This window comes from Macrobrachium rosenbergii, chromosome 49 (assembly GCF_040412425.1).
Source record: "Macrobrachium rosenbergii isolate ZJJX-2024 chromosome 49, ASM4041242v1, whole genome shotgun sequence".
Lineage (NCBI taxonomy): Eukaryota > Metazoa > Arthropoda > Malacostraca > Decapoda > Palaemonidae > Macrobrachium > Macrobrachium rosenbergii.
In genome coordinates, this window is record NC_089789.1 from 30,941,106 (window position 1) to 30,968,605 (window position 27,500).

A 27,500-nucleotide genomic window follows, 5' to 3' on the forward strand; every position below is an offset into this window, starting at 1 on the left:
CCACATTGTGAAAAGTGGAAAGTATATCATATTATCTCAAGCTAATTGGGACGTGTGGCTGGGGTGAGTGCGGTTGCCAGATGCATGTAGGGTCAGCATTCTCTCAACTTTGTCAGTAAGAGAGAGAGAGAGAGAGAGAGAGAGAGAGAGAGAGAGAGAGAGAGAGAGAGGGGGCGGGGGAGACACACACACAGAGGTGGTCGGTGTCCAGAAGCACATTTTATGAGAACAAAAGCAAGATATTGTTGTACCAAGACGAATGTTGTAAATGATATCAAACGGACGGGAAGGATGTTGAGTGGAACGAGAGAGAGAGAGAGAGAGAAGCATTTGCGGTGAATGAGGACAGGGAAGTGGTAGGGGTGGGCCTGAGGGGGAGAGGGTGGGCTTTTGTGAGTCCTCCACCCTTTTTCGACGTGCAATACCGTGTGCATCGTGCAACACTGCCCACATGAGTTGCACGGCCATTAAGTGCTAGGTTTAAGGAGTGTTTTAGTTGGATCTTGATAGCGCCCAGTTGAAGTCATATCAGTGGTGATAGGGTCAGATGATATCAAGGCCTATTATTATTATAATTATTATTATTTTTATGATGATGATGATGATGATGATGATGTGGTGCATACCGATACTGCCACATGGAAACACCCAACTTCATTTCTTTTTTTCTGTAAGCTTTTACAAGAAGATACATTCTCTCTCTCTCTCTCTCTCTCTCTCTCTCTCTCTCTCTCTCTCTCTCTCTCTCGTGTGCGTGTTTTTATCAGTGCTTAATATAACTTGTTTGCCGACAATCATGCTGAAATGTCAGAGCAGAGTCTTTTCTCCTTCAAGGTTTGGTTTCAGAGAAAACAAGACAGCAGTTAGCAATTTATGTTTTGCATGAAAAGAAATGACCCCGTCTTCGTACTTGCGCTAACATGAGCCTCATTAACATCACGTCAACCCTCCGGGCATATGTTGTACCAGTCACCTCTGTGTCACTCCCAGTAACAATCTCACGGTTGTATTTTTATCATGGCCCTTTCTTTCGATACATATATGCGCATATATATATATATATATATATATATATATATATATATATATATATATATATATATATATATATATATATATATATATATATAAATATGAAAATGGATTATCTAATGGAGAATATCAGAAAAGTTACAAGCTTTCTTGGACAGACAAGTTATCAAGTATCCTTATCCAAGAAAGCTTTGTAACTCACATACACACATACATAGTTTGAATGATCCTTTAGTGTGTGTGATAAAGTTGATATATATATAAATATATATATATATATATATATATATATATATATATATATATATTAAATTAAATTTTAATTTTCTTTGAAAAATGCATTTCATGGGAATATCAGAAGTTATTTTATCCATTTCATAATGTTGTATTATATAAAATTAAATTTTAATTTTCTTTCATACAGATTATGATTATGCTGGATTACACGATGAGGAGCACTGTTCAAAGTGGTATATACTGCAAAACTAAGACAGCAAATATGACATTGGAGAGGAGTGAATCTCTGTTCTCATTCGTCATCCTCTCTGATGGTCCCTCATTACAAGTTGGGGAGGGGGGGGGGGGGGGGGAATGGGAAGGTTGATGTTTTGTTCTTGAGGGGAAATGAACTTCTACGATTCTGCGATGAGATTTCAGCGGCAAAAACCCCGTAGGCGAGTAGTGTAGTGCTGTCGGTGCACCTCAGGCGGTACACTGTAGGCATTACTTAAGGTTCATCGCAACGTCCCTTCGGCCCTTAGCTGCAACCCCGTTCATTTCTCTTACCCTACCTCCGTTCTTATTCCTTTCTTCCATTTTACTCTCCACTCTTTTCAGAGAAGTGTTCCAATATTATTTTCACCGCTGAATGACCTCGTAGGACCCAGCTCTTCGCCTTTGGCCTAAATTTTATATTTCAATTCCAGTTCTGCGGTAAATATGATTACCCTGTATATACGAGGCTGAATGTCACGAGACATAAAATAATTACGTACACACACTCTCTCTCTCTCTCTCTCTCTCTCTCTCTCTCTCTCTCTCTATTGGTTTTCTTTTTGAATAATGATTTCGACGATTCACTTTTTTACTAGCAAACTTTATGTGGTAAAACCTTTACTCATTCTGGTATTCATGTACTTCATAAAAGGACAAAAGCATTTTAAGTTACTTTGCTTATACGTTCGTGTATTAGATAATACTCTCGTGTGGAATTTGTTATATGTCGAGAAGTAAGGCCATATTTATTGACGGAATTTGTAATTGTTCAACTGGTTTTAGTTGCAGCCGTTTTAGTTACGTGTTTTTGTAAAGATTAGTTCGATCAGGTCTAGGGCTTTTGTTCGTCTCGGCTTTGTTGCTGTAAGATTTTGGTTGTTCAGCCCGTGGCTTGTGCTTTTCCATTTGTGGGTTTTTAATTTTTTCGTGGTCGTCCAGGGATTTGTTACTGTTCGCTGTTGGCCCAGCGTTCGACTCTCCGACCGGCCAGTGAAGAATTAGAGGAATTTATTTCTGGTGATAGAAATGCATTTCTCGTCATACTGTGGTTCGGATTCCACAATAAGCTGTAGGTCCCGTTGCTAGGTAACCAGTTGGTTCTTAGCCACGTAAAATAAATCTAATCCTTCGGGCCAGCCCTCGGAGAGCTGTTAATCAGCTCAGTGGTCTGGTTAAACTAAGATAAACTTAACTTTTTTAACTGTTGACCTTTGTTGTTTAAGTTTGCCAGGGCAGTGAATTTGAGGTTCAAGGTATTAAGCGTGGAGTTTGATGTTGAATTTGGCGTCAAGGTTTGTTCATATTGTTCAGCGCGAGATTGTCTGTTCAGTTTGGTTTTTTTTACTTTTGGGAGATGAGGTCGTCTGTCTGGAGTTTGGGACTTGAGCCGTGAGAGACTTGTATATTTGCTTTCTATTTCATCGCTATCTTGTATGTATGTTTGTGCAAGTCATGTATTATACTTAAGTCATGTATTATCATTATTGTCATTTTTATTATTGTTCAGAAGATGAACCCTGTTCATATGGAACAAGTCCACCACAAGGGCCATTGACTTGAAATTCAAGCCTCCAAAGAATATGGTGTCCATTAGGAAGAAGTAAGAGGAGGTAAAAGGGAAATACAGAGAAATTCAAACTTCCAAAGAATATGGTGTCCGTTAGGAAGAAGTAAGAGGAGTTAAAGGGAAATACAGGGAAATTCAAACTTCCAAAGAATATGGTGTCCATTAGGAAGAAGTAAGAGGAGGTAAAAGGGAAATACAGAGAAATTCAAACTTCCAAAGAATATGGTGTCCATTAGGAAGAAGGAAGAGGAGTTAAAGGGAAATACAGAAAGAGGTGGTCTCGCACATTAAAAAGATGAATTCGTGATGTGTTCAGTAGCATTATCTGTCAGAAGATACTGAAATCCGTCACACTCCAGGAGATTGTCCTCGACCATTGATCATTCCGTTACATTTCGGTAGCTTCTGAGCTTACAAATTTTTTTTTTTTAGTCACGTTACAGAATCTTAATTCAGCTGAATCTCAAAAGCTTGTTACCGTTTCCGAATTTCAACTAGATTAATTTTTCTGATTATTTAAGAGTGTTACCAAACTTATGAACTTGAATTTTTTTAGTATTATAATGGGCAGTTTATCTTGAAAACGCTCGGAACTAGTTTTCCTGTTCTATTAGATGAGAATTGTCTAAAAGTGAAAAGCTGAAATTATTATTATTATTATTATTATTATTATTATTATTATTATTATTATTATTATTATTATTATTATTATTATTATTCACGTTAATGTTAAGGAGAAGAACTTGAGCATTTATTAGTTCATGTGTGCAAATGCCCTTTAAGGGGGATGGTGCCTACAGTGAACCTCACACGGTGCTCTGTAGGCATTACTTTAGGTTCTTTGCAGCGTCCCTTAGGCCCCCAGCTGCAACCCCTTTCATTCCATTTACTGTATCTCCATTCACATTCTTTTTCAGTCTTTCTTTCCACCGTCCTCCTAACAATTGTTTCAACATTACTTTCAGCGCTGAATGATCTCATAGTCCTAATTCCAAGTGTGCAAATGCCATTTTTTCTTTAGAAAATGGCGAACTAGATTAATGAATAATTGAAACAATAAAAGGAATAACGAAGATTGCCACAGGAACTTCAGCATCTGTAGCTCGATGCAAATGTTGCTTTACTACTCAGGCTCGTATGAGTGTTATTTCAGCTGCATGTTTTGTCTTAACGTATTTCCTGTGTTATTCTTTTTCTTTGTGTTAGTTTGTTCTTTTGCATTTCTTTCCGTACTGGGCTGCTTTCCTTATTGGGGTCCCTTGGGCTTTTAGTATTTGCTTTTCCAACTGGAGTTACAGATTGGATAATAATAATAAATAATAATAATAATAATAATAATAATAATAATAATAATAATAATAATAATAATAATAATAATAATAATAATACATTTTTGGGCTTGTAGAGATGGTGGAAGTAGTGCTATGCATATTTTGTTTTTAGTATAATAATAATAATAATAATAATAATAATAATAAATAATACATTTTTGGGCTTGTAGAGATGGTGGAAGTAGTGCTATGCATATTATTTTTTTTTAGTATGCATATGTTTGTAACAATTGGTGATATAATTTTCTCTTAGATTTGTACTTATGAGAACTGTAATTAAGTTAAACAAATGATTTTTCATTTGGTGACATATCTTTCACGGTGGTAGATGGCTGCATTTAAAAGTTCGTCGGTTTTATATATAACAGTAATGCACGAAAGAGTTTTATAAATCTGCCAGCTGTACCTCTTTTCATATTCTCTTCTTCCATCCTACTTTCCACCCTCTCCTAACAATTGATTTATAGTGCAACTGCGAGGTTTTTCTCCTGTTACACCTTTCAAACCTTCTCCTGTCAATTTCCGTTTCAGCGCTGAATGACCTCGTAGGTCCCAGTGATTGGCCTTTGGCCTAAATTCTGTATTCAATTCAGTTCAATTCAGTAGAATTCGCCCAGTTTGTGACAGGTTACAAAGAGACGTTTCCCTTACCGTGATACTCATTTATTATTGAATTAAGATTTTCTTATTGTATCTATGCCCCTGTAGACATGAGCGACCAACTCCTTTTGCGACAAAGACCCGATGTGATCTTTTGATTATTATATTCACCTTTGGACACGTCTCTGCCCTTCGCCTTTGCGACGCAGGCTTGAGGGCAGGGGCATCCCACGGGCGAAGCGTTAATCTACCTCAGTGACTCCTACAATCAATCTAGGACGGTGGCACACTTTCTGAGCAGTAGAGCACGCGACGGGTTGAAGGGTAACTTGGCCATTCGTCCCGATGTAGACTGTATTCTCTCGTAGAATTTTTGAGCTGCCTTTCTGATTTGGGGAAAGGCCTCTGTGTTTGCCTCTGGTTTTTTAATTTGTTTCTCTTTGTGTGTTGTTTTATGTATGTTGTTTGATTTAGATTTTATTGTTGGTACTTGACAGATGATTAAACTTCTCTTAATAGTGAATGTTCTTGCTTTTCCATTTTTGGAGGTGGAATTTGCTTGCTGTTGGTTGGAAGGTCAATACGCTTCTTTTGGCATTAAGATTTCATTGTTATTAAATGGAAGGCGATTTTGAAAAGACGGTAATTAATGTTCTTTTTTCCACAAGTTTCGAATGATAAAGAAACAGCTATTAAAAACCGGGTTTTAAATAGGAGTTGACTCCATTTCCAATTATTAGGAATGGTGATTTGGTGTGTCGATACTGAGTGTCAAACAGCAGTGCATTTACAATAAACAAATGTTTATATTAGTGATTACTTGGAAGGTATCAGTCTTATTTTGGTTCGTGTTTAAGGAAACGATTGCCTTAATTTTATGTCTTCTATAACATACAATACGAGAGAAATTTGGCGAATAGTAAATGTATACGTTTTCACACATAACTCTCTCACTCTCTCTCTGGCTAGCTCTCTCTCTCTCTCTCTCTGTTCTTCATCTTTTCCGTGTGTTCGTGTGTACCTTGCTCTTTATGCATGGAATTTAATTGATTATAATTTTGCTATTTATATTTCAGATCTCCTGAGGAGGTGGAGACAGAATTCATGAAAGGTAAGTAATTTTCTCTCTGACATCTTTAACTTTTAATTCGAAAGTGTTTATTGCCCTATTAAGAATAGCTGAATTTTGCATTGGCAAGATAAAACTCTCTCTCTCTCTCTCTCTCTCTCTCTCTCTCTCTCTCTCTCTCTCTCTCTCTCTCTCTCTCTCTGGAAATGTACATCATTAAAAATCAGACCATTAAACTTTGGTGTTATATTCGAAGATAATGCACGCATGTTTCGAGTGATGCTCACTGCTAGTGCGTAAGATTTTTGTAGAATGTAACATTTTCGTTCTTTTCCGTGTCATATTCTATATAATATATATTATTATTATTATTATTATTATTATATATATATATATATTATTATTATATTATTATTATTATTATTATTGACGATCATTTTGTAGAATTAAGGAAATTATGGAACTAGTTTATTATTTTTCCCGTAGGGGGTTAGTGCCGTCAGTGAACCTCGCGTGGTACACTGTAGGTACTACATACTGTAGGTTCTGTGCAGCGTCCCTTCGGCCCTTAACTGGAACCCCTATCTTTCCTTTTACTGTATTCTTCCATTTTACTGTCGTTCCTCGCCTAACGATTGTTTCAACAATATTTTGAGCGCTGAATGACCTCATAGGTCACAGGACTTGGCAGTTGGCCTGAAATTTTATATTTCAGCATATTCCTAATGAAATATTTCTGTGCGGAGTACATTGTGGTTCTGTTCTGGTTCCCAGTCATTGTGTGTGAGGACACTATGTGACGGGAACCATCAAAAATAAATCCAATCCTTCGGGCCAGCCTAGAGAGAGCTGTTAATCAGCTAAGTGGTCTGTTATCCGCACCTTAACTTTTTTCTCCGCACCTGTTAACGTTACAGTTGGTTTATTCGGGTTTATCATCTTCAGAATATTTCTAAGGTATTTCTTGACTTCGATTCCAGAGGCGTTTATTCTCTCGCATAATAATAATAATAATAATAAACCTAAATAATGTAATAAACTCTGTTTTAATGTCTTTATTTACATTATATCTGTTTGATTACTAATTTGGTATGACTTTTTTCTAATAATTGAGATCCCATTAATTTCTTTTGGCACCAGTAACTTGAAGCATTGCCTCTGACTTTAGGTGTCCACTTATTATTTTGATGTGATGGGCTTCAGGTTTTGCCTTTTTAGTTTTCTGTAAAAGAAAACAAATATGATGGCTTTGTCTGTTCGTCCGCACTTTTTCTGCCCGCCCTCAGATCTTAAAATCTACTGAGACTAGAGGGCTGCAAATTGGTATGTTGATCATCCACCCTCCAATCATCAAACATACCAAATTGCAGCCTTCTAGCCTCAGTAGTTTTTATTTTACTTGAGGTTAAAGTTAGCCATAATCGTACTTTTGGCACTGCTGTAGCTACCAACAACACAGGCCACCACTGGACTGTGGCTGATTTTCATGGGTCGCGGCTAAGAGTTTCATGGGCCGCGGCTAAGAGTTTCATGGGCCGTAGGTGAAAGTTTCTTACAGCATTATACGCTGTGCAGAAAACTCGATTGCCGCGAAGAAACTTCGGCGCAAGTTTTACTTGTTTATTGTTGGTCTTACTTCCGACACTGTGACTTCGACCTTGCTCAATCTTTTGACCTGATCTCCAGTATTGCATTTGGCTTCAATTCGGTTTATAAGTTGGTCTAACTTCAGTTTAACTTCAACATTTTGCCTATTCTTCTGTTTTGATGTCACGTCAGGCATCAACGCAACTTATTCCTTTGATGTGACTTGAGACGTCGCTTTTGACTCCAATTTTGCTTTGACTTTGACACTGCTTATTCTTGTGTTTTGCTTGAGGCATTTTTTTTCTAATACTTCATTCTGCATCTTCCTATGATGACTTCTAGCATTACCTTTGGCTTGGACTTTTTTTTAAGTTCTAATGTTTTACTTCAAGCAACTTCTTTTTCGAATGCATATTTGTTTTATTTAACTTCTGGCGTCGCCTTTACCTTCGATTGCATTAAAGTATATTCACAACTTAATCTGTTGATGCTTGCTTGTGACATTGCATTTAAGATTCTCTCAAAGTTGGCGACCTTCACTTAGTACGTGTATTTCAGTACTGTATTTCCTGTGGTTGCATTCCCCGGATCCAGTTTGACGATGGAGATTTTGGGAGATGGCGAGTTTTACCAGTCTTCAGCAATTCCCTTGTTAATTGTGGCACATTTGACTTTGGTTTGACCAGTCCTTCGTGCAATTCCCTTCTAGAATGTGGCACTTTCGACTTATTTGACCAGTCCATCGTGCAGGTCACTTGTAGAATGTGGCACTTTCGACTTATTTGGCCAGTCCATCGTGCAGGTTCACTTGTAGAATGTCGCACTTCTGACTGATTAGACCAGTCCTTTGTGCCGATCACTTGTAGACTGTGACGCTCTCGACTTACTTGACCAAGCTTTCATGCAATTCATTTGTGGAATGTGACACTTTTGATTCTGATGTGACCCTTACTTCATGCAGTTCATTTGTAGAATGTGGTACTTATGACTTTGATTTGACCAGTCCCTTGTACAATTCCCTTCTAGATTGTGGCATGTATGACTTTCCAGTGTGCTTCCAGAAGCACTTGACTTATCTCTAGTGGGAATCTAGAACACAAGAGTCACCTGGTTAGATCATTCTTGCTATTGACCACCATAACGTGAAACTCTCTCCTCTCCTCCTCGTTTCTTGGCTCATTTAACTTGCATCTTTTTAAAAGGCGGAGTGCGGAGCCAAATGACATTTTAATTGTACGAGTAAACTGAATCTTAAAAGGGGGGAATGGCGTTTTATGCTGAAGTGTTAATGGAAGGGTAATTTTACTGCTCGAATAAAGAGCTCAGGATAAAATGTTAAGGTCCCAGTGATGGAGCGAAAATTGCTCTTGATTCTGTGAATAATGCGGTTATGTTAATGGGGCGAACTGTTTGACAGATGGAATGAGACGTCAATTCTTATGATGATGTTTTACTGTTGTTTTAGCTCAATCATGAGGAAACAAAATAATAATTCTTGCAGTTGTGCTGTTATTTCTATAGCAGTATAAAGTTAATTTTGGGACAAGTACCGGTCTTGTAATAAGAAATAAACCAGTCCGCTGTAAAATAAGTTTTTATAGCAAAATAGAAGAAACTCAGAGTGGTCTGCCCCGTTATGATTTAATCCTTAGCAATAGCTTTACTCCCTTTCCACGACTTCTCCTTCCGTTTCTCAGCAAGGCAACTCGGTGTGTTCTGTCCCACCCAAAAACTCCAATTCCGGTGTTTTAAGATGAATGTTTCTTCAGTGTTGAAAACTGTACTAGTGTCCAAGCGGCTGCTTAGTTCCCACGCTGTGTTTGTTCCAGCAGTAATGCACGTTAAATTCACCTTTTTTACAATCCCTCCTCCTCCTCCTCCTCCTCCTCACCAGCCACTTCGGTAGGTGAGGAGATTTAGGAAGCCCTTGTGAGGGGTCGTAAGGATAGGAGCCCTGCTTCTGCTCTTTATCATCATTATATATATATATATATATATATATATATATATATATATATATATATATATATATATATATGAATAAAGTTACAGCCAAAGGAAGAAAGAGTGAAACATTGTTTCATTCTTTCCTTCGTGGCTGTAACTTTGTTCGTATAATCATCACGTTTTTACCTTTTCGTGATTTAAAATCAAACACACACACACACATATATATATATATATATATACAGTATATATAGGCTATATGTAGGTTTTAACAGCCTTGCAAAAAAATACTTCATATTCTCTCTCTCTCTCTCTCTCTCTCTCTCTCTCTCTCTCTCTCTCTCTCAGCTTCTTCGTAGGGACGGAAGTCGTTTGTTTTGCGGTCAGATATATTATTAGCTGACTTGAAGCGTGTAAAAACTTTGCTCCCTCGTTTCCCACGCCTTTTTTCTTTTTGCTCGGTTGGGGAAGGGGAAGGGGAAAGGAGAGGGTGGGGGGAAGTCATCGGGTAGAGTAGGGGATGGGGAATGAGTGGATGGGAAGGGGAGGAAAATGGGATGGAAAGGAGGTTGGGGGAGGGTAGGCATTTGGCAAGAGGGTAGTGGAAAGACACGAAGGAATGGGAGACAGGTTAGGGGAAGATAAAAGGATGGCATAAGCAGTTGGATAGAGGGTAGGGAGTTTGTGGGGTGGGGGGGCGATTATAGATGTAAATAAATAATTGAAGTGAACAAATCATTGGCATTACATCGACAGAGGTTTTGACACATAGTTTTGAACAGGATCTTGATATCGTGTAAGGAAGGATTTGCCTCTGTTAAGAAACTGGCTTGTGTGTGCCTGGGGAGGAAGGGGACCCCTTGTTAATCGGGATTGGAGCGGGAGGGGGATGAGTGGGAGTTGGGGGATTGGGTAGGAGGAATAGGAGGAAGTTGAAATGACGCTGATGAGAATATTTCTGTAAATGGTCGCCGTGTGATACCTGCGGTGATCTACTTTGATTTTGGGGGGAAGGAGAGACTTCGAGAGGAAATCCGAAGCTGGGTGAAGTTGCTGCTTCGCCGGAGAGAGAGAGAGAGAGAGAGAGAGAGAGAGAGAGAGAGAGAGAGAGAGAGAGAGAGACTGTTATTTATCTCATTGAATAGAGAGGGAAGAGTTGTCAAAAAAATTACTGAAAAAATTGTGAGAGAATGAAAATGAGAGAGAGAGAGAGAGAGAGAGAGAGAGAGAGAGAGAGAGAGAGAGAGAGATGAGAGACTGAGGTAATTTGCAGTGAATAAAGATGCAGTATAGAATTAACAATTATCTTATGTGTTGGTCAGTTGATTGTCTGGCTTGTGGCTGATATCATGTGGATGTCTTTGCTGTTGTTTGTGGCTGAGTTTTTTGCTGTTGATGAGAATAGGAGCTGTTGTTTGTGGCTGATAGGCCATGTCGGTATTAGTTAATGATAGGTTATGTCACATGCATGTTTGAATTGAACAATGTCTGTTGCTGTTGCTTGTGGCTGAAATAGGTTTTTTGATGTTATCATTATGTGGCTGATGGTCAGTTGATTTTGTGGTGTTTGTGGCTGATTGTCTTTGCTGTTGCTTGTGGCTGATAGGTCATGTCGGATGTCTTTGCTGTTGTTTGTGGCTGATAGGTCATGTCGGTGTCTTTGCTGTTGTGTGCGGCAGATAGGTTATGTCGGGTATCTTTGCTGTTGTTTGTTGCTGTTGTTTGTTTGTGGCTGATAGGTCATGTCGGTGGTGTGTATCTTTTCTTTGCTGTTGTTTGTAGCAGATAGGCCATGTCGGTGTGTTTGCTGTTGTCGCGCAGATAGGTTATGTCTTGCTGTTGTTTGTGGCTGCATGTCGATCTTTGTTGTTGTTTGTAGGATAGGCCATGTCAGGTGTCTTTGCTGTTGTTTGTGGCTGATAGGTCATGTCTTTGTCTGATAGGTCATGTCGGGTGTCTGCTGTGTGTGGCAGATAGGTCATGTCGGGTGTCTTTGCTGTTGTTTGTGGCTGATAGGCCATGTCGGGTATCTTTGCTGTTGCTTGTGGCTGATAGGTTATGTCGGGTGTCTTTGCTGTTGTTTGTGGCTGATAGGTCATGTCGGGTGGTTTGTTTGTCTGATAGGTGTCTTGCAGATAGGACATTGGTTGGCTGATAGGTCATGTCGGTGTCTTTGCTGTTGTGCGTGGCAGATAGGTCATGTCGGTGTCTTTGCTGTTGTGTATGGCTGATAGGTCATGTCGGGTATCTTTGTTGTTGTTTGTGGCAGATAGGTCATGTCGGGTGTCTTTGCTGTTGTTTGTGGCTGATAGGTCATGTCGGTGTCTTTGCTGTTGTGTGTGGCAGATAGGTCATGTCGGGTATCTTTGCTGTTGTTTGTGGCAGATAGGTATTGTCGGGTGTCTCTGCTGTTGTTTGTGGCTGATAGGTCATGTCGGGTATCTTTGCTGTTGTTTGTGGCTGATGGGTCATGTTTGGTATCTTTCTGTTGTTTGTGACGATAGGTCATGTCAGGTGTCACATCCTATATCTTACTCATTAACCAGTATTCTTCGAATTCGGGCTGCGCCATGGTCTTCCACAGACTTAGGTTTGAATATCATTTGCTGTAAGATACAACTCAAGTACATTTTATTTGTTCAGTGTATTAGTGTTAATTTTATTGATTTCTTCAGTCATTTGGATATTTTTTATTATATATATATATATATATATATATATATATATATATATATATATATATATATATATATATATATATATATATATATATATATATATATATATATATATATATATATATATATATATATAATATATATATGTCTGTACCTACTATGCTTGACCTTTCTTGTAATTTTCACCGAATTGGAATTAGTTACTTGACCTTGTAATGTGTGTGTTTATCCGACAGTTATTTCTTATTAATTTAATAAATAAATACTTGGTACGAGTTGATATGGATGTTAGAGCTATCTGTTAGGTTTGGGCTATAATCAAACGTTAAAAACATTGTGATAAGGGGTACGATATTGCTAACCCTTCCGCATGAATCGTAAGCTCATCTGATGATCACCAGAATATTAGCCATCCATACCGTCATAAATTGCGGTAATTAGATACGAGACGGCCGAGACGTCCCTGGGGGCCATTATGTACCGTTCCGAAGCTCGGGCCAAGGTTTCTTCAGTCTGCAAGCAAATATTGTAGGTTTGCAGACTGAGGATCAGCTGTAAGAGAGGCTGGCCCGTTCTTTGACCAACGACAGGTGAAAATGTGAACGGTCTTACAAGCAGTCAAGATAATATGTATAGGGAAGCGCATTGCGCGTTATTATTTGGGGATACACCGGGTAGGGTCTTTGAAATGGATTGTCTTTGGATGAGGATTACTTATTGGTTCAGATACCCCCTTAAATATGGTTTAAGGTATGGGTAACGTTTGGATGGGGCTTAGGATTCAGATAACCCTTTGGAATGGATTTAATATTAATAGCCTTTGTAATTGGAGTATGGTATGGAATTTGCTTATGATATTGGTAACGTTTGGAAGAATTAAAGATGAATCACTTTAGGGTTTGGATCAAAAGAGATATAACCTTTGGATATGGCTTACCATATAGAAGCCTTTGGAGGATCAGTTATGAATAATGTTTTGGTTGTGATTATGATATGGATAACCTTTGTGATAAAATAACCTTTGAAGTAACCTTTGGATATGGATTGTAAAAGTTTTTGCTTTGGTATTTAAAATAAGTAACCTGCAGATATGAACTATGATATGGGTAGGCTTTGGATGTAGATAATCATTGCATAACCCTAGGATATAGATTATTAAGTAGGATATGGATTGTAAATAACTGCATGATTTATAATGGTGATAACTTTTGGATAGATATAAATTAACAAGTAGGATACGGATTGTAAATAACTGCATGACATATAATGGTGACAACTTTTGGATGAATATAAATTATTAAGTAGGATACGGATTGTAAATAACTGCATGACTTATAATGGTGATAACTTCTGGATAGATATAAATATTAATGGATACGGACTGTAAATAACTGCATGACTTATAATGGTGATAACTTCTGGATAGATATAAATTAACAAGTAGGATACGGATTGTAAATAACTGCATAACTTATAATGGTGATAACTTTTGGATACTGAAAACATCTGGGTAAGGATTATAGTAAGGAATTCTACTGGATGAGGATTATAAGCGATGACACTCAAAAGTGGCTTATAATCCAAATTTTGCGAATGGATAACTTTTAGCTAATCTGAATATGACCGTGTGGATATTCCAAAGATAAGGATCGGAATGATGATAGCTCAGGATGAGGCGAAAATGACATCCTGTGCATCCCCAAAGCGAAAGGATGCGAAGCGAAAGAAACAGCGCAAATGAAAGGAAACTTCTCGGCGATGACGATTTTCGACTCTTGTCTGAATGACGGGAAATTATTCGCGGGGAAAAAGACTCCCGGGGGGCTAATTTGGGTGGAATATTGTCAAATAATCTAATCATAGCATCCAGGGTCGCGACCTCGCCGTGTCTTCCGAGTTGTAATTACGCGAGGTTAATTGGGGCCAATTACTCTCGCTTAATTGGAGGCGAAGTGCTGCATCTCCCCTTCGGAAACATCATCATGGTTGGAACGCTGAGGAAAAATTCAGAGCCCTCATTTCTATTCTCTCTGCTGATACTTTCGCTGTCATAATTGCTTCCATTGTAGTTTGGTCTCCGCAGGTAGGTAGTGCCGTCAGTGCACCTCGTGAGGTGCGCTGTAGGCATTACTTAAGGTTCTTTGCGGCGTCCCTCCGGCCAGTAGCTGCAACCCATTTTATTCCTTTTACTGTTCATATCTCTTTCTTCCATCTGAATTTCCACCCTCTCGTAATAATTATTGTTTCTTAGTGCAACTGCGAGGTTTTCTTCCTGTTACACCTTTAAACCTTTCGATTATGAATTTCCAGCGCTGAATGACCTCATAGGTCCGAGCGCTTGGCCTTGGGCCAGAAATTCTATTTTCCATTATAGTTTGGTGTCCTTTGTGATCTATTTGGCAAGGTCTGGGCTTTGACTTCGTTATTTTTCTTTACCAGAAGACAGCGTTGAGTAAATGAGGTTCCTGGATCGACTGATAAGCTTGGAGAGTTGTGTACAGGACTTCAGCACTTGACTATTTTGTGTTTACAATTATATCGACTGATATTCATGCGAAGACCCCTTTTTCAAATTTTCGTGTGTCATTCGATTACCACTACAAATACTTCCATTCCGATAATCGATTCCTCATCATTCTCATCACCAAAAGAAATTGATGGGTGTACAACATTAGTGGCAGCTTATTTTTTCGTATGTATAGGTGCATTTACATTTAACACATAAATGCTTTTTGTTTGTTTGTAGTTTTGTATCATAATCAATTAGCTTACTGTCCATCCGCTGAATGACCGCATGCAGCCAGAGAAACAACAGCTGGGCCAAATTTCCCACGCGCTTCTTTTTAATCTACTCCTTATGGTTTTCCTCGGAGAGGAAGGTCATCACCTTTGCCTTGGAAAACAGAACCTGACCTCGCTGAGATCGGCATCAAGACCTTATGAGTGTGATGGGAATGACAACGGGTCGCATTCAGACATGAAAAGACGCCAGTGCTAGTGAGTGAGGTGAAAATACACCAGCGCTGATGAGTGGAGTCAAGTTTGTGAAAACAGAAATATACCTTTGAGTAATAAGCTCAAAGGTTACAACATCCTCAGATATATTGGTATTTAGGGGTTCATCGCCCAACGGTCGGAGATGTAAATTTATGCATTATTGCATTAAGTTACTGAAATAGTAGAGATATATACGCAGGTATCGATTGGTCGTTGATGCCAAATGATTGGTTGATTATACAGTATATATATATATATATATATATATATATATATATATATATATATATATATATACATATATATATATATATATATATATATATATATATATATATATATATATATATATATATATATATATATATATATATATATATATATATTATATATAGGTTATTTCCGGGTTATCATTTTCTTGGGAGATATATGTCATTTTTCGCATTGTGTTCCGATAGTTAATGGATTAGCTGGTATATCGGTAACAAAATCAGGGATTGGTTATTTTGAAGGCAGTCGGTTGGTTGTCGATTTGAAGTCACTTGGTATCGAGGCAACATATATGACAGCAACTACCATAGATAACGATTAGTAAAATGATTAAATGTTAACTAGACGAGTTATTGATTACCTGTTGTTTAAGTTTGATCTGCTTTGAAGTTGATCGACGGTACGAAACTGGAGGAGGGATTTGTGATTATGAAAACTGGGGCCAAATGTCTAAAAGAGGCCGAGAACTCGCCAGTTATTGAGAGCCTGGATAAAGAAAATAATGTGATTTATAAAGTTACTGATAAAAGGCTCCATGGTGGTATGTGCTTGTAGACCCTTTTATAAGACGTTGAATAAATATTTGTGATTATAATAATATGGACGATGGGATCGTAGGCTTCTAGGCCATTCGGCATTTTGATAAGATGGGGAAGTATAATTTTTAAAGAATTAATGACCAACGTTAAGCGAACTCTACACATGTCGGAATTTAGTATAAAAGATTTTAAGCCCCTTTTGTGTCAGCAAGGATGCATACCAGTGTACCTCCCGTAGAGGGTTAGTGCCGTCAGTGCACCTCATGCGGTGCACTATAGGCATTACTTGAGGTCCATTGCAACGTCCCTTCGTCCCCTAGATGCAAAACCCCTTTCATTCCTATTACTGCACCTCCATTCATATTCTCTTCCATCTTGCTATTATCCACCCTCTCCTGCGAGGTTTTCTTCCTGTTACACCTTTCAAACCTTTCTACGCTCTGTTTCCATTTCAGCGCTGAATGACCTCATAGGTCCCAGTGCTTGACCTTTTGCCAACATTCAGTATTCTATTCTGTGCCATACCAGTGTATTCCATGCGTCAGGAAAAACAAACGTGAAATTTGTTATAATTTACGAAATTTTAAACTGTGTATGATGTTTTAAATATATAAACAGTGGATTTGGTAAATGTAAGTAGAAAACCTGAAGTGATCCATTGCTCAAATAGACGAAAGTGACGTACTTGTATTAAAATACCATTGGAGAAGATAACTGCTCACAAAGACAAAATCGACTTTACACAATTATGAAATATTCTGCTCAGTATCCGGAGTAAACATGGTTTATTGTTATAATGGCTGGTTGCATGTCAGCATGCTTTCTGGTTAGTGCACCATTGGGGTAAGTTCATTTTTAAATAATCGTTGGTAGTTTTAATATGAGGTGTATGTCGACGAAATTAATGTTTTAATCTGACTTTCTTTTGAATGAAAGTCATTTTTCGCATAAGGATTGTGTTTTTACGTGCTGCATTTCCATTGAAAGTAAACCTGTTAAAAGACACGCACACTTGCAATGTATAAAGGAATGTTTTCCTTGGCCTTGATAGCTCTTTCATATTAAACAGAGAGAGAGAAAAAGAATGTTTTGAGGTTCATTTGTTTTTCTTTAGGAAGGTCATCATCTGGACTGGTGACTTGAAGTATTAATGGTAAAGTTACTGGTAGAATAAAAAAAAAACAGCAGAATCGTAAATATCGATGTGAGAGAATTATTGATGAAAATGCTGAATGAAAACAGAGAAATGAGTCGAGAAAGCCACGCATACCAATAAGTAAAGAAATAGATAGGTAAACAAAACTAGAACAAGCAGCGCATGACAGTAATAATTCATAATATATAATAAGCAATAGAGAGTTCCAGGACACATAGGAAACCGGACGGTAATGTGTCTCACTAGACATTTTCTAATACATACGAGATCTACTGTATAGCAGTTCCTTGTAATGAACAGACTTATAGGATGCGAGGTGGAAAAGGCACAACAAAGGCACCAAGAGGCATTTATTGACCGTACGAAGTGGGACATATAAGCGTGTTCGTTGATTTTTTTTTTTTTTTTTTTTTGTCAATTCCCTTCCTGGAAGTGGTATGGTAAGTGTTATATGGACCATTATATTGACCATTTCCTTGTAGATGTTAATGTTCCAGGGTTTGGTAAAATTAATGTGGTCCATCGGTTTTTTTTAAATTTTAAAAAAATGAGGATTTTTTAAAAATCATTCGACTTTTTAAAATTAAGGACGTTTCACTTTTCGTAATCTTTTAATGTTTGATTAAATAAAGCAAGAAATTAATCATGGGATTAGCTTGAGGTAGGGTTCTTAGAGGAATTGTTTTGAATTAAGTGATCTATGTAACTCAGTGAGTATTTATGTATGAATCTTTCCATACATAAACACACCACGTACATAGAAACACACAGATGAGAGAGAGAGAGAGAGAGAGAGAGAGAGAGAGAGAGAGAGAGAGAGAGAGAGAGAGAGAGAGAGAGAGACTAAGCGCGTGTTCATTGCTCCGTCAGAATGTATACCACCAAAACGGGAGGGCCTTGATGAGGGAATCTTCACCCAGCCGGAGATAAAAGCCCTTTGAAAAAACATTCATCCAGAACCAGTGGAGTCTCTGTTCTACATACTATAACCCTTGGCCGCTCGACTATGACCCTTACGAAGTATTTTGCAAGTTTCATTGGCAGTTTTTTCTCTTTTTCATTTTAATATACACTACCGCTCGCATCAAACCTGATAAGGATTGATGCAAGTTTTGTCTGCTATTTAGTTTTCATTTGCAATGTGGGGCCCTGACTATAACCCCCCCTCTCTCCTCTTTTATCCTGACTAGGCATTTGCATGTGTGTATGAAGTCCTTGGTCTAGCACATGTAAACGCATGTATAAGTTCTCTTTGCTTAGCATATGTAAACATGTGTTCAAGCGCTCCCTTGACTGAACGCATATAAACATGTATGTATGGTCTCCCTTGGCTTAGCACATGTTCACGTGTGCTGTATAAATTCCCTTGGCTGAGCACGTTTAAAAATGTGTATAAACTCAGTTGGCTCAGGACATGTAATATGACATCTGTTTGGCCGTAAATTGAAAGCGTGGCATTTATTTGATGTCTTCCTGGGGTGGCGTGACTTTAGCGAGGGTAAGGACAGAATGTGCTCACGTTTACATGTGGCTGCTATGAGCTGGAAGAAATGGTAAATAGGCAATTTCATTCAAGTACTTTTACTTGAAAGATACTAAAAGTTAATCGGTAACTCAAACAAAATGAAGTGTTTTACGTAGATATCAAAAGGTACAAAACTCGCTTCAGAGTCGTCTAGAACTCGTATTTTGCTAAGGAAAATCCCCTAAAATCATACTTTAATATTTTTTTGTTTTACTGTTTTATCATCCTTTTTTTTGTTTATTCAGGTTGGGTCCCAGACCAAAGAAGAGTTAACAAAATTTTGAGATATATTCCGGATTATAATAATTAATTAATTTATTTATTTGTTTGTTCTCTGAAATGGCTTTCGTTTTTTTTGTGGTATTGTTTTATGTTTTTTTTTTCCGAAAGACAAGGCTGACTTTTTCTGAAAGTGACGTCGATGTTCCGATATGTGTCAAATTCTGTGTTTCAAGGTATTCAAAGTGCTAGGCAACTCTCATTGTGTGTTTCAAGGTATTCAAGGTGCTAGGCAACTCTCATTGGGTGTTTCAAGATTTTCAAAGTGCTAGGTCACTGTCATTCGGTTTTTCAAAGTATTGAAAGTGTTAGGCAACTATCATTTCGTATTTCAAGTTTAAATGTAAGTCAACGCACATCCATTGTTTCAAGGTATTTAAAGTGTTAGGCAACTCTCATTCCGTGTTTCAAGGTATTTAAAGTTTTAGACAACTCTTATTCCATGTTTCAAGGTATTTAAAGTGTTAGGCAACTCTCATTCGGTGTTTCAAGATTTTTAAAGTGCTAGGTCACTCTCACTCGGCATTTCAAGATTTTTAAAGTGCTAGGTCACTCTCATTTGGTGTTTCAAGATATTTAAAGTGCAAGGTCACTCTCATTCGGTGTTTCAAGATATTTAAAGTGCTAGGTCGCCCTCATTCGGCATTTCAAGATTTTTAAAGTGCTAGGTCACTCTCATTCAGTGTGTCAAGATATTTAAAGTGCTAGGTCACTCTCATTCGATGTTTCAAGATTTTTAAAGTGCTAGGTCACGCTCATTCGGTGTTTCAAGGTTTTTAAAGTGCTAGGTCACTCTCATTCGGTGTTTCAAGATTTTTAAAGTGCTAGGTCACTCTCATTCGGTGTTTCAAGATATTTAAAGTGCTAGGTCACTCTCATTCGGTGTTTCAAGATATTTAAAGTGCTAGGTCACTCTCATTCGGCATTTCAAGATTTTTAAAGTGCTAGGTCACTCTCATTCGGTGTTTCAAGATATTTAAAGTGCTAGGTCACTCATTCGGCATTTCAAGATATTTAAAGTGTTAGGTCACTCTCATTGGGTGTTTCAAGATATTTAAAGTGCTAGGTCTCTCTCATTCGGCATTTCAAGATTTTTTAAATAGTGCTAGGTCACTCTCATTCGGCATTTCAAGATTTTTAAAGTGCTAGGTCAGTTTCATTAAGTGTTTCAAGATATTTAAAGTGCTAAGTCACTCTCATTCGATGTTTCAAGATTTTTAAAGTGCTAGGTCACACTCATTCGGTATTTCAAGATTTTTAAAGTGCTAGGTCACGCCCATTCGGTGTTTCAGGATTTTTAAAGTGCTAGATCACTCTCATTCGGTGTTTCAAGATATTTAAAGTGCTAGGTCACTCTCATTCGGTGTCTCAAGATATTTAAAGTGTTAGGTCTCTCTCATTCGGTGTGTCAAGATATTTAAGTGTTAGGCCATTGACAGCTGTCTTAAAGACCCTGTTGTGTTTCAGTTATCGGAGAGGATTGAAATAAATACGTTTACGATAATGGGCGCCTGAAAGCATTATCGTTCAACGTTTAACATTCCCTGATAAGATTATCGTCCAACATGATGATAGCATTGTCTCGTAAACAATTTCACGCTCGTTTCATGCGTGTTTCAAATTTGTGGCAGTGAGATCGAAATATGCAGATTGTGATTCTCGTCATGTAGTAGCAATGAAATGTTATTAACCATTCAACGTTCCCACGTACAGCATTCCTCATAAACCTTAAACTTTCTGTGGTGATATTACCGTCTACTGTTTCTTGGTGATATTATATTAAAAAATTTTCTCGTTGATATTTTGATTCACATTTGTGAAGCTTGTCGTGTAATATTTAGTGATGATTTGATGCTCAGCAGTTACACGATGACATCGGTGTCCCTAGTTTATACATAGATACTTTCATCATATTATCATTCATGACTTTAAATGGTCACTTTGTTTCAGTGTTACAGTGTTTCATTTTCATCGCTCGTGAATCCGTGCACAGTGAATTCTATACCATTTCATGTTAACTTTTAACATTCAGGATTTGATGCTCACTTCATTTAACAACTACACGTTAACAGTAACGTCCAGATTTCACGGTCGTCTTTCCAACGTTATATGTTAACCGTACCTCCCAGGAATACATCGTCTTTTTACACTATCCGACACTCACTGTACGACGTACAGTGAATATACCATATATTTCAGCTCTTGTCCAACCTCAACTATTAACGCATGGTGCAAGTGTGGCATTTTCTCCCATTTTCACCTTTAGATCCGTTTACTTTATCTCATTGATTTCATAGATGTCTTTTATCAGGCTGCCCAACCTCTCTAACTCCCTCTCTTCACCGCCTTAAGCGCTGGATGGCTGGAAGTGCCCCAGTGCTTGGCTGTGCAATTTAAATTTCATGGTTCATTCATTCCTACGTGTAATACACATCTTTCATGATCGTCGATTTCCGTTAGCCTGGAATAATAAATTTTTTTTCGTCACAGGGTCTCTTGCTGACAAACTTTTCTTGTTTTTTTGTATGTGTGTTTTTATAGTCAAAATTTATTGGTAATGTTGGGCTCCAGAAAACGTGCATTTAAAAAATTTGTAGTGAAAAATGTGTCTGTTTGTCAGTCTCAAGACTGTAGTGTAGATCATTGTAGAGAGTCAGCAAGTTCTTATTGTTCATATTTGAAAAAAAAAAAAAAGAAGTCAGGTAGGACTGATAATTTAGTCATCAAATACCCGGGCTAGAAAAAAAAAAGAGGTCTCAAGTAAACAGAATTGGGATTTACAATGGTTATGGTTCAGAATTTGGAAATTTTCTTAGCAGTGAGATAATACCAATTTCATAAAAAAAATAGAGGTAATAAGAATTGTAGGCATACATCATTATTTTTGGAACTGTGACCTCGAAGGCATTTGCATCGGCCATGACCTCCAGTACTCTGATGGTTGCGACCTTGAGGAACCTAACGACGACCATTTTCCGAATCTTGACCTTGTTGACGTTCCTTCGAGTTCACTTTTAGGAGGTTCACCATGAGAGAAGATCGCGTCGAATACTCCTCTGACTTTGACGTACAGTCACCTTGCTCGAGACAAGCGTGACCTCAGTAACTGTGCAAATTTTAACCTTGAGGACTGGTTGTGTAATGGTACGAAAAGTGACCTCTGTTACCTATTGGGTACTCGAGGTAATTTTTTTTTTTATAATAGGAACAGTAAGGTCAGCAAAAACTTTGACATTACCAGTTATAAGTTTATTTATTTCCATCCCAACGTTTTGGGATACAAGTCCCATCTTCAGGGCTATTAAAACAGAGAAAATGAAAAATCCATACATCAGGAGTCAGACTGAAATGGAGCACAGTAGTAAATCATTCTTTAAAAAAAAAAGTAAATGAAATTGTTAGGTAGTTCAAAGTTGACGAAACTGTAACATAATAGGGTTCTGTTGAAACGCTCCGTAAGTGAAGCTTTACAGTCTGAATTACCAGAATTATTATTATTATTATTATTATTATTATTATTATTATTATTATTATTATTATTATTATTATATTTCTGAAGAACTAGAAATAAAGAAGAAAGTATGTAGACAAAATTTTACAAGCTTTGGAATTTAACTTATGAATAAATACTTTTAATAGTCGTTTGTTCTACTACTAGAATCCATCTTTTTACTCCACTTTGTTAGATGTTCCAGAGAGGTAGGGGGAAGGGGGGGAAGATGTTCCAGAGAGGGAGGGAGAACGGTGGAGAAGGGAGTGGGATAATAGGCAGGGGAGACTGAGGTTGGGGAGGGGGTTCCTGGGGGGAGGGAAACGTTTAGTTTTCCCACCGTTAATGTTGGATTTCCGGCCTCAACGGACACCTTCCCTTACATAGGCTACTGTTAACCCTTTAGGCGGCTGCCGTGTGGTCAGTCGGCGCGATTGGAGGCACTTGGGTTTCCATATAGTTTTGGGGGGTGGATGAAGGGGACAGGGGGAATTCCCCCTCTCCCCCTCAAGAGGTCGCTTTATGGTGTCCCATTCCGGCAAGAACATTAACTTAAGATTGCAGGTTTGATTAGAGCTTCCCGATCTTTTGATTTTCAGCCCCTCTTCGAAATCAGTTCTAGTTGGATTTTGAGCAGCGAATGTGAACGTTTTATTGATTTAGGTCTTGGTTGAATTCCTGTCCTGGTGATGCGACGGGGAAGAACATTTTATCCTCGTTACAATTCCCGGTGAGGATTGTAATGTGGAACAGTTGTGTATCTTTGTTAGGGAGGCGGGCCTCCTCAATAAATTTTAAATTGTACACATAGGCTATGTTAAAGTTGAGCATACCTTAGTTTAACCAGACAACTGCGCTGATTAACAGCTCTCCTAGGGCTGGCCCGAAGGATTAGACTTATTTTACATGGCTAAGAACCAGTTGGTTACCTAGCAACGGGACCTACAGCTTATTGTGGAATCCGACCACATTATAGCGAGAAATGAATATCTATCACCAGAAATAAATTCCTCTAATTCTTCATTGGCCCGTCTGAGAATCGAACGCGGGCGGCCTAGGAGAGTGTGCTAGCCGAGTACGATATCGACCCATCCAATGAGGAACTACACATATGCTTTATGTACACACACACATATATATATATGTTTAGATATATGTCATATGAAACTACTTTTAAAGTGATTTATTTATTAATTTTTTATTTTCCTTTTTTAAAAATTTATTACGGCATCAATACTCTAGGTGTTATGACGCCAGTTTTAGTAGCTATAATCAAGTAATCAATGAATTGGCCCTAGCAGTTTTTTTTTCTTTATTGCATCACGTAATGCTTAAATTGCTCGTGCTATATATATATATATGTATATATATATATATATATATATATATATATATATATATATATATATATATATATATTGTGTTTGTGATTGTCTAAATTTAGTTTAGATACTAAGGTTAATATTGCAACCACAACTACTTTTTAATAATACTGTTTCTGTTTAAGTTATGTATTATTAATCATGGAATACTTGCTTTACAAAAACTAACGTATAGATTACATTAAGCCATTTTTTTATTTTTTTTATTTTATTTTTTTTTTTACCTTCTGAGGGCGGATAATCGCGATTCAAGACTTGGCCTCGGTATGCGGTTATTGTTCCTTCGACTTACGCAGCGGAGGTAATTAATTACCATCTGTTACCTACGGTAACGTTCCCATTTGTCGCTCTGGAGTGACATTGGCGATTCCGCTCAGAGAGATCCCTCGACTAATTTCTCGCGGGTGGCGAGTTTTCTCTTCTCTGGATTCCTTTTTTATTTCTCTCTCTAGTTCTTGGTTTCCTCTTTGTCGTCATTCGCTTTCGTTTCCTTTTGAGGTGCTTTCGTTCTTTGCCAGTGGCTTTCATTTTGCTGTTACTTTTACTGTTGCTTTCGACTTCCTCGTATTTTTTATCTGTTGTCTTTTTCACCTCTCAGTTTCGCTGCTTTTCATTTTTTTATTGATTTCCTATACTTCTTTTTTAATCGAATGTTTTCTTTTAATTTTTCCGTCTGGTGATTGTTTTTCGTCTTTTTTTTTTTATATTTTCGTCTGACAGTGTCCTTTCGCTCATGTATAGATAGCATATGTGAATAGATAGGATTATACAGTACACACACACACACACACACATATATATATATATACATATATATATATATATATATATATATATATATATATATATATGTATATATATGTGTATGTGAATGTCTTTTACTGTAATACCACAGTATAATATGACAATTTTACATTCCGGATCACTTTGCTTATACTGTATATGTATATACATTATATACACATATATGTATATATATACTGATATATATATATATATTTTTTTATATATATATATATATATTTTACACGAGTTATTATTATTAGTTTTTATTTGTATTGAATGATCTCTTATTTTTCAGCTGGTCCTCATTCATTTGTATTCAGTTGCTTGCGTGGCCCTCAAAGTGGTCTTTGGCTGGGAAATGTCAGTCCGGTTTATATCAAGCATTTCTGTTTAAAAGTTAGGAATGCGTCCTGATCCCTCTGTTCACAGGATGCGCTCCGCTCATGAGCCGTCCAAGGGCGGCCTGAGAACAAGGCTTTGTTGCCTCCCTTGCATGAGAGTTCTATGGTGCACAGGTTAATTATGCGACTGTCCGGTATGCATCGCATTGCGGCAGCAAAAAGAGAAAAATAACAACAATGACCCCGTAAGGCACAACAAAGGTTCATGATGTCTCACCACCTCGTTCAAGCGGATTGTGAGAAAACGAGGCGTGGAATTGGGAACACAGAGACGTTGCGGGAAGGCGGCAGCGACTGACGAGGTGGGTGCGGGTATAGTTCGGGAGGAAAATAGATGTTCTCAAAGGATAAAGAAGGAAGCGGGAACAAAGAGATGAGTGACAGATTAAGATCTCTCGCTGGCATCGAGAAGTGAACAACGGCGGAAGACAAGAACAGAATGGGAGAACAGGAGAACAACGGATGCCCCTGTGGGTCATCTCCGGGAAACTTTGTCTATAACCTCCCATACAATCATTGCTTGGACCGGGGCTTTTTGCCTTCTTTTTAGTTTTGTCTTTTTCCTCCCGCTCTTTTCTGCTTTCGCCTTCCCAAGGGTCGTAGAGTATGGGAAGGTGTGTGTGTGTGTGTATGGTGTGGTGGGGGTTGCTGTGCGGGGCGAGAATAGGGGTCATGAATTGAAATGTGTAGAAGTTGACATTGATTCTGTCGAACACCGGTCAGTTTTCCAAGTATTGGTTAAGCAGCGGAATATTGAGTGTAGGAAATGGAAGGAAGCTTTAATTTTGGTTGTTATCAATTCTCTCTCTCTCTCTCTCTCTCTCTCTCTCTCTCTCTCTCTCTCTCTCTCTCTCTCTCTCTCTCTCTCTCTCTCAATATTAATGTTCAGTAGGCTTCCATGTCTACTGTTCATTAGTATCCATCTCTTATGTCCACAATACCTTTATCACGTGTGTAAAAAATTAATTATCAGTTTTTTGTTGCCCTTTATGACTTGCATACATTTATCTTCAACTTATGTTTCATAACCTTAGGTCATTCATACGTAAGAGTCCTCAATCACTTGTATACGGTAATCTTCTGTCACTGACGCTGGACGTGCCTCTGTCCTTCATAATAATCTTTTTCAGCGAAGTGCTTTTTTTTCCCCTTGGAAGTTTATATGTTCTTGTATTGGTGCATTTCATGTTATTTTCCGATTCTCATGAACGTATGCATGAAAAAGTTTGAATGCTGTGTGTGAATATTTTATTAGACTTTTTTTTTGTCTTCTTTGTTTTTAATTTGTTTTAGAGATGCACTTTACTTTGACTATTTAGCAGGTTCATTTTGGGTCAGATGACCAAGTTCTTGTAGAGCCAGGTTAAAATAAATCAGCTTCACTCAGTTGTATGGTATAGATCACAAGGGACGCGTTATGTCAAGGCTCATCACGCTAAGCATTGTTGACTACCATCAGTGATAGTACTGACTACTGTCAATCAAACAGTTTACTAGTTCAAGGAGGATTGCCAGTCATTGTAACTGGCAGCAGACTCCACTTCATTATTCCTAACACCACTTGCTCTTGCAATATCTGAACTGCTGTCATTTGATAATACTTACTCTTATTCTGTTGTCTTTCGGTCATAATGCTCCATCGCTGCTTGCACCTGATTGTCAACATCCTATGCAAGGTTAATTTTGGCCAGGATCTTTACAAGACAGGGTCGTTAGCCTTACTCTCAAACCTCTGGTTTCTCTGGCTTTGTGAACTGACGTGAGTGTACTTATAAAAAATCTCATGGCAGACTTTTTAAATTTGACAGTGTCTTGCTTTTTATTTATTGGTAAATCACGTTAATTCAAGGTAAAAATACTCATTTCCTTCCCAAGTTTACCAGTAAGTATCTATTGTTTCTTCTCTTGTGTGATTTTGTTTTTGGCCCATTTTTAATGCAGTGGGGTTGGGGTAGTACTTGTACATTTGCATCTAGGTTCTTCATAACCGTATGGCATTTTGTCTGTTTCTTTGCAACATAATTTGTCCCGTAGTGTTCGCAACCAAGCATGTATATTTGTGGTCCTCTCTGGTCAAATACCTTAGTTTCTGTATATATTCATACATTTATTTTCAGCTTTGGTTACTAGTTAATGAGCAATATACGTACATAATTTATATATACATACATTCACACATTCATATAAATATAGCATTATATATATATATATATATATATATATATATATATATATATATATATATATAAGCGAATATAACAGGGAACCAAGCACTTTCACGCTTATTCACTCACCTTCGGGGCACAAATTGCCCTGACGATGCGTGAATACACGTGAAAGTGCTTGGTTCGGAACTTTTGCCTGTTGGT

The 27,500-nt window shown here is 37.8% G+C and overlaps 1 protein-coding gene across 8 annotated transcripts in view; it reads left to right on the plus strand.

Moving 5' to 3' along the window:
* LOC136832238 (recombining binding protein suppressor of hairless-like) overlaps positions 1 to 27,500 on the plus strand; it is a 385,818-nt gene that overhangs the window by 15,536 nt on the left and 342,782 nt on the right. For all 8 annotated transcript variants that reach the window (XM_067093094.1, XM_067093098.1, XM_067093100.1 and 5 more), the window contains exon 2: positions 6,102 to 6,136. The gene's annotated coding sequence lies outside the window, so the exon portion shown is untranslated. The remainder of the gene's footprint in view (positions 1 to 6,101; positions 6,137 to 27,500) is intronic.